The sequence below is a fragment of the Danio rerio genome, chromosome 9 (genome assembly GCF_052040795.2).
Source record: "Danio rerio strain M-AB ecotype USA chromosome 9, GRCz13ab, whole genome shotgun sequence".
Classification (NCBI taxonomy): domain Eukaryota; kingdom Metazoa; phylum Chordata; class Actinopteri; order Cypriniformes; family Danionidae; genus Danio; species Danio rerio.
Genome location: NC_141029.1, coordinates 49,152,501 through 49,170,000, shown reverse-complemented (window position 1 = coordinate 49,170,000; position 17,500 = coordinate 49,152,501). Strand labels below are relative to the sequence as shown.

The following is a 17,500-nucleotide window of genomic DNA, read 5'->3' as shown; positions in this document are numbered from 1 at the left end:
ATAAGAGCAAGTAATAAAATATAGACTATATTTCATTGCGCTCAACAGCTATTCACTAATAAAGCTCTATATTTAAAATGTATTTTAAAAATTTTACTACATTATAAAAACATTTGAGGAAATAGAATACATTTTTACCTGCGGTTTTCCCTAATGCGTTTGTAAAGCAGAGCTGCGCAGGACTGAATGACAGAAAAGAGTTTCTGGTTTCACTCACCCATAAAATGCTCTGTTAGCACCATTTGATTAATATAATCATGGCCAAATACATTATAAAAATATTTCAAAACTCCTCCGTTGTTTATCTTTTTTAGAATTTTTTTTTTCAGGTCTTTGTAAAATTAAAGCTTAAAATGGTTTGAAATGGTTTTATTTATTTGTATTGTATACCTAAATTGTAATAGCTTTTGTTTGTTTTATATTGGTTTATTTAATTATCGGGATTTTATTATATCAGGTATTTGTAATTCTTCAAATGATTTCAATATAGCTTAGGCTATTTTATATAGATATGACACTATTGTGTTGAGCCTGCACAAGTGGACACGTAATTTGTAAAGTTTTAGGTCTCTCTGTTGTATTCAAATTTTGTTTTATCTTCAAAATAAATAAATAAAGAAAGAACAAAAGAAACCCAGCCGCTCGCGGCATCAACAGAGCTGTGAAGAGAGCGCTCTTTCGGATGGTTTTTCCTCCACCGCACACACAGGCATCTACACGCGCTCACATCAACACACATTTTAAACTTGACAAAAAATTCTCGACAACTATTACTGGTTGCTGTGTACGTAGCAGAGAAATATCAGTTCGAAATTTTTTATTTTATGCAACAGCCTTATATTTAAATGGGAAACATGAGGAGGATCACACTCAAAAAGACCCCTAGTCTGTAAAGTGTTTAATGGAGTAGCTCATCTTAAACTGACCAGCTATGTTTTTATTTCCCTTATTTATTTATTTAGTGCATGTACTCGTTTGTGATTGGAAAACTAGTGTAATGATGACATGCCATCTTTACCAGACTCTGGCAAAGTCCGCCTCTCCTTTCACTCCGCCTCGAAGGCCTAGCTGGCCCTCTTTGGCCCAAAGTATTCAACTTTGAGCCAAACTGCAACATTTTTCCTATATTTTATTGTCCAATTTTGGTGAGCCAGTGTGAATTGTAGCCTCAGTTTCCTGTCCTTAGCCGACAAGGATTGGCACCTGGTGTGGTCTACCTGCTGTATCCCATCTGCTTCAAGGTTATTTCTGTAATGTGTTCAGAGATGCTCTTCTGCATACCTCGATTCTAACGAGTGGTTATTTGAGTTATTTTTGCCTTTCTATCAGCTCGAACCAGTCTAACCATTCTCCTCTGACCTCTGGCATCAACAAGGCATTTGTGCCCACAGAACTGCCGCTCACTGGATATTTTCTCTTTTCGGACGATTCTCAGTAATCTATAGAGATGGTTGTGCATGAAAATCTCAGTAGATCAGCAGTTTCTGAAATACTCAGACCAGCCCATCTGATACCAACAACCATGCCACGTTCAAACTCACTCAAATCACCTCTCTTCCCCATTTTGATGCTCAATTTGAACTGCAGCAGATCGTCTTGATCATGTCTACATGGCTATATGCATTGAGTTGCTGCCATGTGATTGGCTGATTAGTAGTTTGCATGAACGAGCAGTTTTACCTAATAAAGTGGGCTGGTGAGTGTATATAAAGTTGTTAAATGCCCTACTGCATAGCGACAAATGAGTATAATAGCCAAGCTGTAAAATACTATGAAAACTATGGCAGGAAAATTTGCCCTTTATTTCCAGCTGAGTTGTGGCATAAAAACTTGATTTTTTTTTCACTGATAAATTCCAGACAGAAAGTCATAGTGTTCTTACTGTGCATTTTCACCCAGTGCAGCATTTAAAATGCATTGCATAACACCCTGACAGCACTTTATAATAAAACACCAACCCGTATTCAATGAATAGAGCTATTATCTAAGGGGGAAAAAAAGCGCTTTGCATTTTAGCACCCTGGATTCCTAACTGTCTGGTGCACTGTTGTTTTTCTCAATCCCCTTTTAAATGAGTGACAGAAAAAGGCTTTCATGTGTGCCACACCTTGTTAAATTCTCCAGAACCCAAGTATTTTAAAAGCAGACTCCACGTCCATACATGACTTAACATGTAATTTATAGGAGCAGTGGCACTAGAATGCTACCCCGCGTCAGTGTGGTGGCGTTAGTGGCTGACAGCACACGGGCCTGTGCCAGATCTGAACACTGTGGCGCAGATGCAGGGATTACACGCAAAGACTGCGCTGCGGCCGCTCATTCGCTTGATTTGCTTTGGAATAATGATACAGCGCCGAAAGAGTCAGCCAGCTCTGTGGTCGCACAAAACGGAGTGATATAAATATCCAGGGTGATGATTACCCCAATGTGCAGGCCTTTAAATAGGGTTTGATGATAAGGGAAGGGGCAGAGCAGTGGGGATGCACTTTCAACAGGATCATATTATCTCACAAAGTCTCAAAAAGCTAAAAACCGATCTGAACGGCACCCTGAAATTAACATCATAGACTGTTAAAAAATTTTGTGAGCTGCATGGAGGCAGAACTTTGAGGGTGCACTTACACTAGGCATCGTTGCCTTGAACCGTGCCTGGGCATGGTTGTCCCCCCTGCCCCTCGGCCTGCACTCACTGCAGTTTTTTAAGCCTGAGCATGCTTACGTCATCAATGATGGGACTGTTAGAAAGGGAAGCACGCAATGGAGATTGCTGTAGTTATAGTTTTGTATTATTTTTAGTCATTGAGATGCAGTGACACACAGTTAAATCTTTTGCTGAACAGCTCCATCACTTTTGACGATCATAAATGATCATGAAGCTGAATGTATTAGGAGGTTTGCTGAAGGTGCAGCTGATGTGCAGTGAGAGATTTACATCTGTAATAAATTATGACAGTCTGCGTTCAATTGAAAAGTAAGTATAATTAATAAATCCATATGAAACAGACCCTTAAAAAGTTACATTGCATCTTCAGTTTTGCACCAAAGCCCAACTGAAACCATGCTCTGGCCTACCTCTTCTAACCAGGCCAGGGCCCCCCAACTGAACCATGCCCAGGTGCAGTTTGGAGAACTTACACTTGTCAAACTATGGGGGGGTCAAACATGCCTGGGCATGGTTCTGATAGTCTAGTGTGTTTGCCTGAAGTTATGGGTATTCTGGAAAGCAACACTTTATGGTGTCTGACAATCTCGTAATGCACTGTGATACATTCAGAGACACAATCTAATCAAATTGGAGGACAAAGTGAACATGCTGATTTTAAATAGTATTATAAATAAAAAATAAATTAAATTAAAATAATAATGGACCCTTGTCACATGTACTGGTTTCTCAGCAATGGTAGTCGTCAAAGTTGGATACACTTAGAGCACAGTAGATAGGGGAGTGCAACAAACTATTTGATTTACTTTAAATTTGCAAAAAAAAAAAAAAAAATGTTAGTGTTAGCACCCATGTTAGTGCTTTCACGAGTTTAAAATAAGGCAGAAAATGGCAGGCGGAAAAAGAGACCAACGACATATTTAACGTTTTTTTTAAAAACAATATTTTATATATGTTTTATATTCCTTTTTTTTAAACCACTGCTGCATTATGAATAATTTTATAAATAATAATTTTCCAATGGAAAGTTAATCAGACATCAAGTGTGGTACTCGCACTAGTCACGGTTGCCTTGAAACAACCCCAGGCTCGATTGTCCCTCTCATCCAAAGAACTGAACTCACACTGCATTTTTACTTTTCGAACCAGAGCATGCTTTTATCATCTATGAAGTGACCATTAAGGGTGCTTTCACACCTGCCTTATTTAGTTCGATTTAATTGCACTAGAGTTCGTTTTCCCTTTTGGTACGGTTCGTTTGGGCAGGTGAGAATGCAGCAATCGTACTCGAGTACGCACCAAAAGCGGACCAAATAACCGTACCGAGACCTGCTTGAAGAGGTGGTCTCGGTACGCTTTCAAACGAACCCTGGAGCGGTTCGATTGTGGTGAGAATATGATCCGTACTAAAACAGGTCCAACCGCTAAAATTACTGAGCCCTTTGGAATAATTCAGCTGCCGTAGGCCGATGCGCTGTGCATTATGGGATATGAAGGAAAAATATTTGTTGACAGCGCTTTACCAACAGAGAGAGAGAGAGGGGAAACATTACCTGATGGATCGTTGGTAATATTTCCGCAAGATGAGCATGTCGCAGTTTAGCTAAATTAATTCACGCCTCCTCCTGAAGTGACGAGCGAAGCATTAAACACTGTTTCCAGTCGCGGTCGCGCTTCATTTTCAAAATGTATAGTTTGTCTAAATCAGTCAGCGCAGTCGTCCCTTCATAGTAAAAAGCGACAATTTGTGTCTGCCAGTTTTGTTTACCTGTGGGAGTACCTGCCAGTGCTCGAACCAGTGACAGTACTAACCACTAAGCCACTGTGCCGTCTTCCTTATTTATATTGTTTTGTGTTAGTTGGAACATAGTGACATAAGATCAAATCTTTTGCTTGCCTTAGATGTTCATTAATTTTCATAAAAGTCATCACGCTGCAGGTATTAGGTTCATTGAAGGTGGCAGCAAAAGTGTAGCAAGGGGTTTATCTTTAATAAACAGTTCACGTTCATTGAAAAAAGTAAGAAATATAATGAATCCATATGAAACAATATAATTGTGCGTACCTTGCCCAAGCCCAACCAAACCAAACCAAACCGAACCACACTCTGGCCCAATTCTTTGTCCAGTATTCTCCAGCCTCCGGCACATAGAGCAACTCTGCACAAGGAGTTTATCCAAAGGAGAAATGGTCATGCCTAACTGTGTCTTGTTTCTCTCAAGATTTTTTCCTTCACTTTCATCAATTGGTTAAATTTTATTCCTCGCTAGATTGGGACTTGTGGAGCTGTACATCGATGGATTTGCTCTTCAGTGTTTGGACTTTCAGCAGTGAAAATTAAACAGCACTGAACTGAACTAAACTGAACTTCAACTCTGAAAACTGGACTGACGGTTTCAATCTACTAGAACTGCTAAGCTGCTTTGACTCAATCTACATTGTAAAAGCGCTATAGAAGTAAAGATGAATTTAATTGAATTTTTCTAATCGGGGCAGGGCCAGCCAATCAAATCAGAACAGGGCACATTTTTCTAAATATTTGGGATATGGGGATCAAACGTGATTCGGCACAGGTCGGATAGCCTTGTGTGAGTACACCCTGAGGTTGCAATTCAATCCAATTCAGCTTTATTTGTATAGCGCTTTTACAATGAAGATTGTGTCAAAGCAGCTTCACATAAATGGTCATAGTAACTGGAACAGTGTAGTTCAGTTTTTAGTGTTTAAGTTCAGTTCAGTTCAGTTTAGCTCAGTTCAGTGTGATTTGAAATCATTACTGAGAGTTCAAACACTGAAGAGCAAATTCATCGATGCGTAGCTCTACCAAACCATGCGAGCCAGTGGGCACGAGCAATGGCTGTGCCCGCTCATGAACCCGCTAATATGTGAAAGAACTGAAAAACTCTGTTACAGCAAAAGTTTATTAATTTTAAATCAGCTTAGTCCCTGATTTATAAGGGTTCAACACAGCAAAATGGCCCTTCCAGCCACAACCCAGTACTGGAAAACACCCATACACACTCACATTTACACACTACAGCCAATTTAGTTTAGTTTATTAAATTCATGTCAATGCATGTTTTTGGACTGTGGGAGAAACCGGCCCACCCAGAAGAAACCCATGTGAACACGTGGAGAACATGCAAACTACAAAAAGAAAAGTCACACACACACTACGGCCAACTTGGTTTATTCAATCCACCTGTTCCGCAAGTCTTTGGACTGTGGGGTAAACCAGAGCACTCGGAGGAAACCTACACAAACATGGGGAACACATGCAAACTCCACACAGAAATACCAACTGGCCAAGTTGAGACTCGAACTATCTACCTTCTTGCTGTGAGGCAACAGTGTTAACCACTGAGCCACCATGCCACCCTCCAGCAAAAGTATTGTACATAATTATCCATGCATCAAGCAATTCTATGCACTGATAATCCAAAAATCCCACCTCTGACTTTCAACAACAGCACAGTTATGACTTTCAAACTCATAAGTAGGAACACTTCCCTTGAGGCAGCATTACAACAAAGTTAATATATAGAGAGCATTGTGTAACACGGCATCAGGTCAAGGCCCAGCTGAGCCTGAACCTGGAACTCAGTACTTTTCCAGAAAACACAATCCTGGCTGCTTTGCACAAAAGCTACACACCACTGATTAAGGAAACCACACACTCTGTGACATACACTCCGGCTGCCATATTTTGGTCATGGCAAAATCTATCTTTAGCATTGTTTGTTAAAATAAGGCCAATGTGTTGAAGTGCTGCTTATTTTATTTTGTCCTCAACTCGTCCCTCAAGGCTGTTGATTTTAACGGCACATAGTTTAGCACTAGAGTAAGGTCACAGGACAGAATTCCAGTAAGAGTGGGAAAGAGAAAAAAAAAAGAAGAGAGGTTCTGCTGGATAATGCGAAGAGGATTCACAACGGTAATTCACAGAGATCCATGCTGGAAGAAAACAAAAGTGATGTAACTGAAATAAAATGAACAAAGACAATAAGTGACTCATATTTTTGGAGAATTTATAAAAAATGATCATCCATAACCAGCTGCAGTTTTTTTTTTTTTTGAAGGCTTAAAAATGACTTTTTTGATCTCATTTTTTTCTTTGCAAAACAAAAACAGATTTCTGTACCTTGTGTTGGTCACTGGTTTCCAATGAATGACTTTCAAGCTTCAAAAAGGACATAAAAGCATCAAAAAGCGATCCAAACAAGTGATCTGAGTGACTCATGCTTCATGTTTTAAATCTTCTGAAGCCATAAAACAAGACAAAATTGGCTTTAGTATTCACTGAGTCAGGTCACCATCATTCCAAATATGTTTCGAGAACCACATCAAGAAGAACCTGTTTGGAGAACTGATTCAACTAATTAATTTAAAAGATCTGACTCAAAATAATGATTCATTTTCAAATCATACACCGGAACTTGAATTGCCATAAACACATCAACGAGTAATAGGGTGAATAATATTATTATTATTATAAGTAAACAGTGATCAGAATCTCACCAATGATGTCAGAAAACATATGTACACTACCTGACAATTCAAGTTTTAGGAGAAACAAATAACTTGACTTCTAGTTAATCATTTGGTATCAGAAGTGGCTTGTATGAAAGGCAAAGACCTCTAGATTACGATTATTGTACCAAAATAAAATATTATCATGCCTCGAATTTGAATTATTGACTTAGGACAGTAAGGTCTGACTTTGCTTAGACACAAGTCTTGTCACTTAACATAAATAATGTACAGTATAGAAGATAAAGTCATGCTGCAGTGGAAAAAGAATTGATATCGTGTATGACTCTCATGAGCTTGGGTAACTGCATCCATACATCTCTGCGATGACTCAATTTCATTCATAAAGACATCTGGAATGGCAAAGAAATCGTTCTTGCAGGACTCTCAGAGTTCATCAAGATTCTTTGGATTCATTTTCAATGCCGCCTCCTCCATCTTACCCCAAACGTGCTCAATAATGTTCATGTCAGGTGACTGGGCTGGCCAATCCTGGAGCACCTGGACCTATTTTGCTTTCAGAAACTTTGATGTAGAGGTTGAAGTATGAGAAAAAGCGCTATCCTGCTAAAGAATTTTCCCTCCCCTGTGGTTTGTAATGTAATGGGCAGCACAAATGTCTTGATTCCTCAGGCTGTTAATGTCGTCATCCACATCCAGATCTCCCCCATACTCAATGTAACCCCAAACCATGATTTTTCCTTCACCAAACTTGACTGATTTCTAGAGGTGTGAACCTACACTGGTCTCACGGTTCATCAATTTGGTTCAATTCGATATCTAGGTACATTGACGATGCTTAGGACACACAGTTTTAAATTTTCTTCACAGCACAGCAATTATTGCATTAAAATGTATAAATATATTTATATAATATTTGCAATACAATTTTCTCCTTAAAAAAAAAAACAAAACAAAAAAAAAAACAGTCCGATTTATAAACTGTACCTTTAAACAACACAAGCATTTATAGCAAATAAACAAATATAATTATCCCGCTCGCTTTTTGAGCCTTGTGTAGCAAGTTCTTTCTTATATCCCTTTAATTGGTCACGCGCTCAATAGAAAGGGCTGCAATTGGCTCTTAAGCGCTGGTGCTCTTCACAGATGAGTGAGACTGATAAACGGCAGCAGCGATCACAGCTGATCCATGATAGACACGGTGAAGAAAACTCTGCAGACACGCGCTCGTGTCTGTATCCAGAAGTATCGCTGTAACAGCTGAGAGGAGAGGAAAAGTCACGCCAGCAGGTCAAATAGGCCACAGTGTGAGAGAGAGAGAGAGAGAGAGAGAGAGAGAGAGAGAAACAGAGAGTGTGAGAGAGAGAGAGAGAGAGAGAGCTTATCATTTTAAAGTCCTCAAAACCCAAGAAATGGACATTGAAAAAAATTCTCCTGATTCAGATGGTCCTGAAGCTGCAAACACAAACCAACACAACAAATATGACTAACAGCAGGCAGCATCAGGACACAGACACGCTCATCCACAAAATTAAGCCCAATCAAATAGTAAATGCACAGAAAAAAAGAGTATCTGATTTACTGGAATAAAGCAGCCAGAAAACAAAGTAAACTTCAATGTTATTTAGACCTAAATAGAGATTATACCACAGCAACATATCTGAGTGCAGTAAAGCACAGTAAACTAAGAACAACAATGACCAGATACAGGCTGAGTGCTCACAGTCTGACTGTAGAGACGGGCCGATACAGACAGAACTGGCAACCTCGAGAGAGACGCATCTGCCCACACTGTGCCCAGGCAGAGGTGGAGACGGAGGAACACTTCCTCACCCGCTGCACAAACTATCAGCACATCAGAGAAACATTCTACACCAAACTACATAGCATTTACCCACAATTCACTGAGTTAGACAATAAAACACAGCTTAAATATTTACTAGGGGAAAAAAAAAAAATGACTGTGTCCTTCTAGCGGCACAATACATTAATGCCTGTCACAAAAAGAGAGAGCAGACCAATAAAAACATCAGTGATGCGCGCACACACACACACACACACACACACACACACACACACACACACACACACACACACACACACACACACACACACACACACACACACACACACACACACACACACACACACACACACACACACACACCTAGATGATTATAAATAAATCATTGTAAATATACTGATTGTTAATGTTTTTATTACTGTTTTGTCCTAAAAATGTACAGTTTATTCTAAACTATTTATCTATTTTGTATTGATTTGTATGAATAATTAATCTTGAATAATAATATAATATATTAAATATTAATGTGATATATTGAATATGATGTATTGTTGATATTTTATTCAATTATTAAATATAAACATTATCTTCTTTTTTTGCTACTACTATTTACTGTGTATACTGTTTTTTTTTTATATATGTATGTTACTGATGTAAACTTTATAAATGCTTTGGCAAAACATTTGTAACAGCCAATAAAGCAATTATTGAATTAGATTGAATTGAGAGAGAGAGAGAGAGAGAGAGAGAGAGAGAGAGAGAGAGAGAGAGAGAGAGAGAGATTTGATTTGATTTTACAAAAACTTTATTACATTAAAACAGACACAATATTACTATAAATTAGTCAATTCAATTTACATCAAAGAAAATCTATACATTTTAAATAAGTGTAAAAACAACTTTGTTTTCATCTACGCAACACAAAGCATTATTATAGCACCAAATATTTTCGAAAGTTTCCAAATCATCCATTTGTATATAGTAACTAAAATTAATTAAGACTCTTGCTTGCATCATGCTTGAAAAAACAATTACTACATTATGTTGTGTGTGTGAGAGAGAGAGATTACTTTTATTCTCTCAGCTGCAGTGAAATGAAGGCTTCTGCTGTAAGTGTCAGTGAAAGACTGTCCAGCAAACACACACACACACAGTGAATTTGTGCACAGTTTCTGTTTTTATGTAGATGGAGCGTTGTAAATATTCTTGCTCACCTCCCTCACTATAGTAGGCTATAGCAACATAGCGCAAATGAGATAAATGACGTCAGTACATAATAGTCGGTCATGATTATTACTGAACCAGTACCAAATTGTCCGCGTCTGCATCTGAGTGCACCGAAGAAACAATTAATGTTTACACCCCTACTGATTTCTGAGAGAACATTGGGTCTATTCGGTCATCCAATAGGTCTTCTGCAGTATTTGTGATGATTGGGGATGCAGTTCAAGAGATGATTCATCAGAAAAATGTATTATTTGTTGCTCTTACAACTGGGATGGACAACAAGACTTTTTATCAGGTAGTGTAGGTTTGTATGTGGCTTTATTGTATATGAAAAAAGAAGCAGGATTTAATATAAAGTATGCGTAAAACAGATTAGCTTTATAAAGATTATTTTTAGATATGACACGACACATAAACGTCCATAAATACTCAGCAGTTTACATGTGTGTGTTGTTTTAATATAAACTAAATTAGCAAAATTCACAATATACACGTTAACTAACAATAGATATGAGGGCTCACACTGAATACATTTAAAATCTGTATATCCTGCATTTTGCTACAAGTTGTGTCTTCCTGAATTTTTTTTTTTTTTTTTTTTTGAATAAGGACCCCATATTCATAGTTCATTTAATACAAGCTTACATAAACTTAAACTAAATGGAAGAAATAATATTTTGGTTACATCCCAAGGAAATGATGTGGCCAATTAAATTGGGTCTGAGGCATGCATATTAATGATCCCACATGGATCATCACAGTTGTTGATTTGTTTTGATTGGCCAGTTTTTCACTGGGATTTTACACTCAATGGATTTATATGAGATCAAAAAAACAAGTGTTTGATGCTCATGGTATTCCTTTCCATGTACTGAACTCTTATTATTTAGCAATGGGTATGTCCACATCTTAAGGTATTTTTAAAGAGGAATTAAAATTAAGACAAGAAATCTGACAGCCATTGTTGAATCTGAGCTCCACGTTTTCCCATCATAAAGTTATTTTCTTCAGTCTAGCCAGCCAGTCGTTAAGCTTGACATGATGCAACCTGCATTATTATGACTTTGCATCACCATGTCACTGAAACATACGCCATAAATTTGCCATTAACAAGATTTGTATGGTCAATAAATAAATATAAGGATAACGGTTGGACTGAGAAGTTTCCTGGAGAGCAGATGTGGAGTGACAGATGCAGCATGGCTCTTTTAGTACACTATATGATCAGCCAGTAAAATATGTGCCCGCTAAAAACGCTCTGCTTCTAACCTCCCGAGAAGCTAAAATGCATTTATTTAATAAAGAGAGCTCATGGTACATTAGAATGATTGTATGCAATGGCCATAAATCATCCAACGTGGCTTTTTGTTGCTCATAACCTATTTCAGTAGGTATGACATCACAGTGTTTCCATTTACTACATAAGCGGAGCAATAAACTGCAGGCAATAAAGTGACAGAATGCAGCTTCTTGTAGTACAAATCCTTGAGCTGCCTCAAAAAAATTCATGCATCATGTAAATTTGTTAAGTATTAAGTATACTTTGAAGACTTTCTCAAGACTTTTAAAAAGTAATGTTCTTTTTTTAATGTGTCATTTCATTCCTGGATACTGTACAAACCCAACAATACTATAAGGTGTTAAACTGTTAATTCACCTCCAACATTTTGTTATTAATTACTCACCCTCATGTTTTTCTTAACCCCTGAGACCTTTGTTTGTTTTCAAAATGATTGCATAATGCAACATTGCTAAGAATTAAGTATTCATAGATTTTGCAGTGCTACTTTTCCAAAGGTTGAGGAATGACAGCAATCACTGGTTGACATTAAATACAAATCAATGTTCCTTTTTTTTTTACTCGCAAATAACAGATAATTCTGTTGTGTCATTTCATTCCAGGATTCTGCACAATCCCAATGGTATTGTAGGTTGATAAAGTGTTGTGAAAAATATGTTATTAATTACTTACCCTCATGTTTTTCCAAACCCCCTGAGATTGTCCATCTTCAGACTATTATGTAAATAAAATTCAAATAAATAAAAATTCAAATAAAATGTAAAATGTGAATAAATGTTTAAATAAAGTTCAAGTAAATGTAAATAAAAATTTAAATAAAATTAAAAAACATGCAATAAATAAACATAATATTTAAATTTAATAATTTTAATAAACTTCAAGCACATTTAAATAAATTATTACTAATTAAAAATTAAAATAAATTAAAATAAATGTAAATAAATATTTAAATACATTTCAAATAAATTTAATAATTAGTCAAATAAAAAATTGTATTTAAATGAAATAAAAAAACAAACAAATAAAAAACTTAAAATTAAAGTAAATAAATATATTTAAATTAACAAAATAAACTTTAATAAAATTCAAATAAATGCAATATATATATATATATATATATATATATATATATATATTTGAAATATATATATATATATATATATATATATATATATATATATATATATATATATATATATATATATATATATATATTATAAATGTAAATAAATAAATATTTAAATAAAATTAAAATAAATCTAATAACTAGTTGAATAAATAAATATGTAAAATATAAATACATTTAAAGAAAATAAATATAAAAATAAAAAATAAATAAATAAATAAATGTAAATAAAATTCAAATAAATGTATAGATAATTGTATAAATAACATTCAAATAAATGCATAATAAATAAATAAATAAATAAATAAATAAATAAATAAATAAATGTTTTATTCAACAGCTACTGACTTCTTCTCAGTGTCAGTATATTGTGCACATTTTAATGTTTTAATTTGTTTTCTACAGACAAAGTTGGACATGAGGGTAAGTGATAACTTCATTTTCATTTTTTGGGTAAACTAACCCTTTAAAGCTAATGATGGGTCATTGGATAGACGCTGGAGGCAGTTCTGCTCTCTGCAACATACTGCATGATTAGAGTCCTCTGTTCTTAGAGGATAAGGTCATGTTAAGAGGATTAGTCTGCTATGTCTGCTATGTCTATTACTGATACATACCTACCTAATATTGAGTATTTGGTTTTGCTACACTACACAGAAAGCAACAATGCTACAGTGCATACTTTCGTTTGACTATTTGTTTGACCTATCATGCATTTAGTGCAGTGTATGATCTAATACGATCAATATAAATCTTAGATGGATAGATAGACGGATGGAACAATAATAGATAGGGAGACAGACAGATAGATACACAAGCAGGCAGACAGACATACAGATATATCTACACATTTAATCAAAACAGCTATTCAGTTTAAAGATCCATAGTATTCATTGATTTCCATAGTATTTTTATTTCTTACTATGCAAGTCAATGGTCTGGTTTGTAACATTTTTCATCTTCAGCAGAATACAAAAGCTCAAAGGACCACTTGAGGGAGAGCAAATTATGATTTTAGATGTTAAAAGGAACGAGACTTAACTTTTTAGCGAGACTGGTATAAAGTGTGTGACAGAGGCAGGCCCTGTTTACACTAATACGAAAACGGTGCTTTGAAAACGATGAAGAGGCCATTTTAGTTTGAAAATGCTGCAGCTCCATGTCAGTGTGGATGAGGGAAAACCGGAGACATCTGAAAACAGGGGAGGGGCTGCAGACATTCACCTATCTGATTGGGGCTTTTCCCAAAATATTAATTAGCCTACACAAAGTTCAGTCCTGCATCCTCTTGCAAGTTTAGACTTCACAAGTTTGATATGAAAAAAAAAAACCCCTGTGTAAATTTTGGCCACCCCTGTGGCCACCCCAATATGCTTTTACTGTTGATATTATTAATTTAAATGTGCCTACGTAAATACACAATATTTCAATAAATAAATGAACAATAAATAAATAAATAGATAAATAAATGAATAAATAAATAGCAGCCACTAAATTTACTGTGGATTGATTGGTGCCTCAAATGTAGCTTATTCACTGCCCCCCCCCTCTCTCTGATCCTTGTTGACAGCACACACACATCTTTAATAGACAGCAATGGCAATTTAATATTTACCTTAAGGTACATTAACAGAAGAAGCTGTATTATTGATATTGTGGCTCAAAAAGGAATATGGATTAATGATAATCTTTGGGTCTGTATAGTGAGTATGTATAGTAATGTCTTGTTCAGCTTGGTATTGTTTGTTGTATTAATTAATTTATGACTCATTAATAATTTCACATAGCACATACTGTATACTGTACAATAATAGTATGTAAAAATAACTGAAAAATAATATATATATATATATATATATATATATATATATATATATATATATATATATATATTTTTTTTTTTTTAAGAGTAACTAATTAAATAAATTAATAAAAATGAATAAAAGCAGTTAGTGAAGAGAATTTCATCAGTTCAGTCTTTCTCTCACACACACACACACACACACACACACACACACACACACACACACACACACACAAATATTGTTTGAAGCACATTTTAACTCTAAGAAGTGTTCAAATTTAACTCAAAAAATTGTAAAATTTCGACTCCAAAAGCAGAGGGATTTTAACTCTGCAGGGGAGTAAATTTGATGGTCAAGCATGTACACTCAGACTGAGTTGATTTTAACTCCAAGGGAGTTTATTCCAAAGACCAGAATATGCTGATGTTTGCTGTTTATTCCAACTTCTTATTAAATGAGCAGAAACAACACAATGCTTGATAGATTTTATGAAAACTTAATAGCTTTATGTTTAATTCATCTAAATAATAAAAATAATAACTTAATGTCTTCATGTTGTTCAAAAACAAATCATATGTGTTGAACCCAGCACTTTCATAGTGTAGTTTGCCCTGTATGTACGCAGTCCTGCTTTTTTTTTTTTTTTTTTTTTTTTTTGCAGTACACCTTCGCCTTCTCAGATGAACAGATTGGGTGACAAGTCGTTGACATTCTCAGCAGATTTTATGACTCCTTGGACACCTGAGAGTGTCATTTTAGCATCTTTACAAGGGCTAAATAAAGCATTAAATTGGTGATTATCTCTTTCTGTTGCATGACCATTCGTGACACTGACATCTAAATCCAAGCGAGCGCCCTTGGGAGACGTGAATGACGTCCTGATTGTTGACACTAAGACTTGGCTTTGGTGGATGTGGACTAAGAGCATGCTGGCAAGAATTCTGTGTTTCTTTCATCTCCTCAGTGTGTAATTTGCCAATTTCTTACATGTGGAATAACAGGCTGTGTCTTCCAAGAAGGATCCAAGTGAAAGATCCAGAGAGATTACTCTTAGATTGATCTGGAACTTCAGTTAAACTCTCATAAAAATGAAAATAAAGTTTTTTTTAGATGTTAGCATCATTATTGTTAATTTTTAGGATGTCTATAGGTGAGTGCGCACTAAAACAGTGCCACATTTTGCATTTACGAGATATGAAACTGATATAAACATGTGGTTTGTCACTTCAGCCTAAATGGGTCAACGGTTTTTATTCACCTCACCTCATACTTCATCAAATTGTGAACAATCAAATGCTCTCTAGTATCTGACATGCCCCGCCCCCTTCAAGACGGTTTAAATTTGGTGCGCTTGAGCTCAATTACTCTCACTAGCAGAAAGATGATATAACAAAATACCATTGGCTATTTTTTTAACGGGGATGAGCTAAGCTATGCCCAGTCCTCTCTTTATGTTTTAGTTGAAATTACATCGAACATCAAATAAAAATGCACATTTCAAAGCACTCCCGGAATGTTTAACACAATATGCAGAACACCAATAATACCACCATTATGGACTTTGGTGCACTCTTTTACTTCCACCTGCAGCAGCGGTGAGATCTACCTTTCTGCAGAGTTCACTTGCAACCTTGATCAAACCCCGGCCTTTAATTACCAAGTGCTCCTTCAGATCCTATTTAGTTGGTTTAGTTGTGTTTGATCAAGGTTGGGGCTAAACTTTGCAGGAAAGTAGATCTCCAGGAAAAGGATTGAGCACCAATTACCTACAGCTTCATTAAACACAGTAATTGAGATGCTGTCAGATTCCTATTTTTTTATTTTTATTTTTTTATGTATTTATTTATTAACATATCCTTGGAACTTTCTTCTTAAAAAGGGAATAGGTATGAGAGAATGAAAGAAAGAGGGAACAAGAAACAAGACAAACAAGAAAAGGAAACCAGATTTTTTCTTTCTGTGTTTCTTTCCAGAGAGAGAAAAAAAATAAAGAAAAATAATTAAATAAGAAATGAATGAAATAAGAAAAGAAAGAAAGAAAGAAAGAAAGAAAGAAAGAACAAGAAACAAGACAAACAAGAAAAGAATATTCTTTCTTTCTGTGTTTCTTTCCAGAGAGAGAGAAATAAATAAACAAAATGAATTAGATAAGAAAAAAATGAATTAAGAGAAATTTAAAGAATTAAGAGAAAATTAAAGAAAGAAAGAAAGAAAGAAAGAAAGAAAGAAAGAAAGAAAGAAAGAAAGGAAGAAAGAAAGGAACACATTCAGTAGCAGAAACCTATCTAGTCTTTGTGAAGAAATGATACATTGATATATCAAGTTGATTCACATTAGAGGATCCAACACTCTCATGGCAATTTGTAACTTATTGATTCAGTGGCTGATCCATATGAATTTCTACAATCTCATTCATACACTTTTGTATGATTTGCTTATTCCCAATAAGGATTGGGTTTAGGGGTGAGGTTGGGTGCCAAGCCTTCTTTTAAATGTGTATGAATGAACTGTACGAATCAGCCACTAAACTGATAAATGTACATATTTACGTTTCCTTGTGAGATCAGACTGGAGGTTCAGCACATAGGCACGTAAAAAAGAGATGTCTAGCTGGAAAAGACTTTGTTCAGTCTGAAATGTGTGTGTAAGTGATTGAGTGAGTGAGTGAGTGAGTGAGTATGGGGCTGTTTTCTGTCTAATGGTTGAATATAATCTGGATACCCATTAATTTCCTATGGCGATCACTTTTGACTTTTGAGAACACCACAGGTGTAACAAGGTTGATTAAAATACTTAAATTTCAACGAAAGAGGTTACCATTGCCTTTATATGTTCAAGTGCATAGTGTGGAGGACATCTTAAGGCCTTGAGGCAATCAGATGGAAAACACAATATTTATGAATGTTTTAAAATGTAAATCGGTCAGATTTGACCCAAACACGGCAGGAGGAAACTGTAAAATGCAGCGAGAAACGTTTGAAAACCTGTTATTTAATGCATTTTGGTGGCAATTATGAGTATGATGTTGAATCATTGTTGATATGTCTTCTGCAATTTTTTGAGATGTCTAAAGTATTTGAGAATC

General features: G+C 35.6%; 1 long non-coding RNA gene across 1 annotated transcript in view; it reads right to left on the bottom strand.

Annotated features, from left to right (window-relative positions):
* Positions 1 to 17,500, bottom strand: part of LOC147835410 (uncharacterized) — a 116,028-nt gene that overhangs the window by 37,036 nt on the left and 61,492 nt on the right. The gene's annotated exons all lie outside the window — the stretch shown is intronic.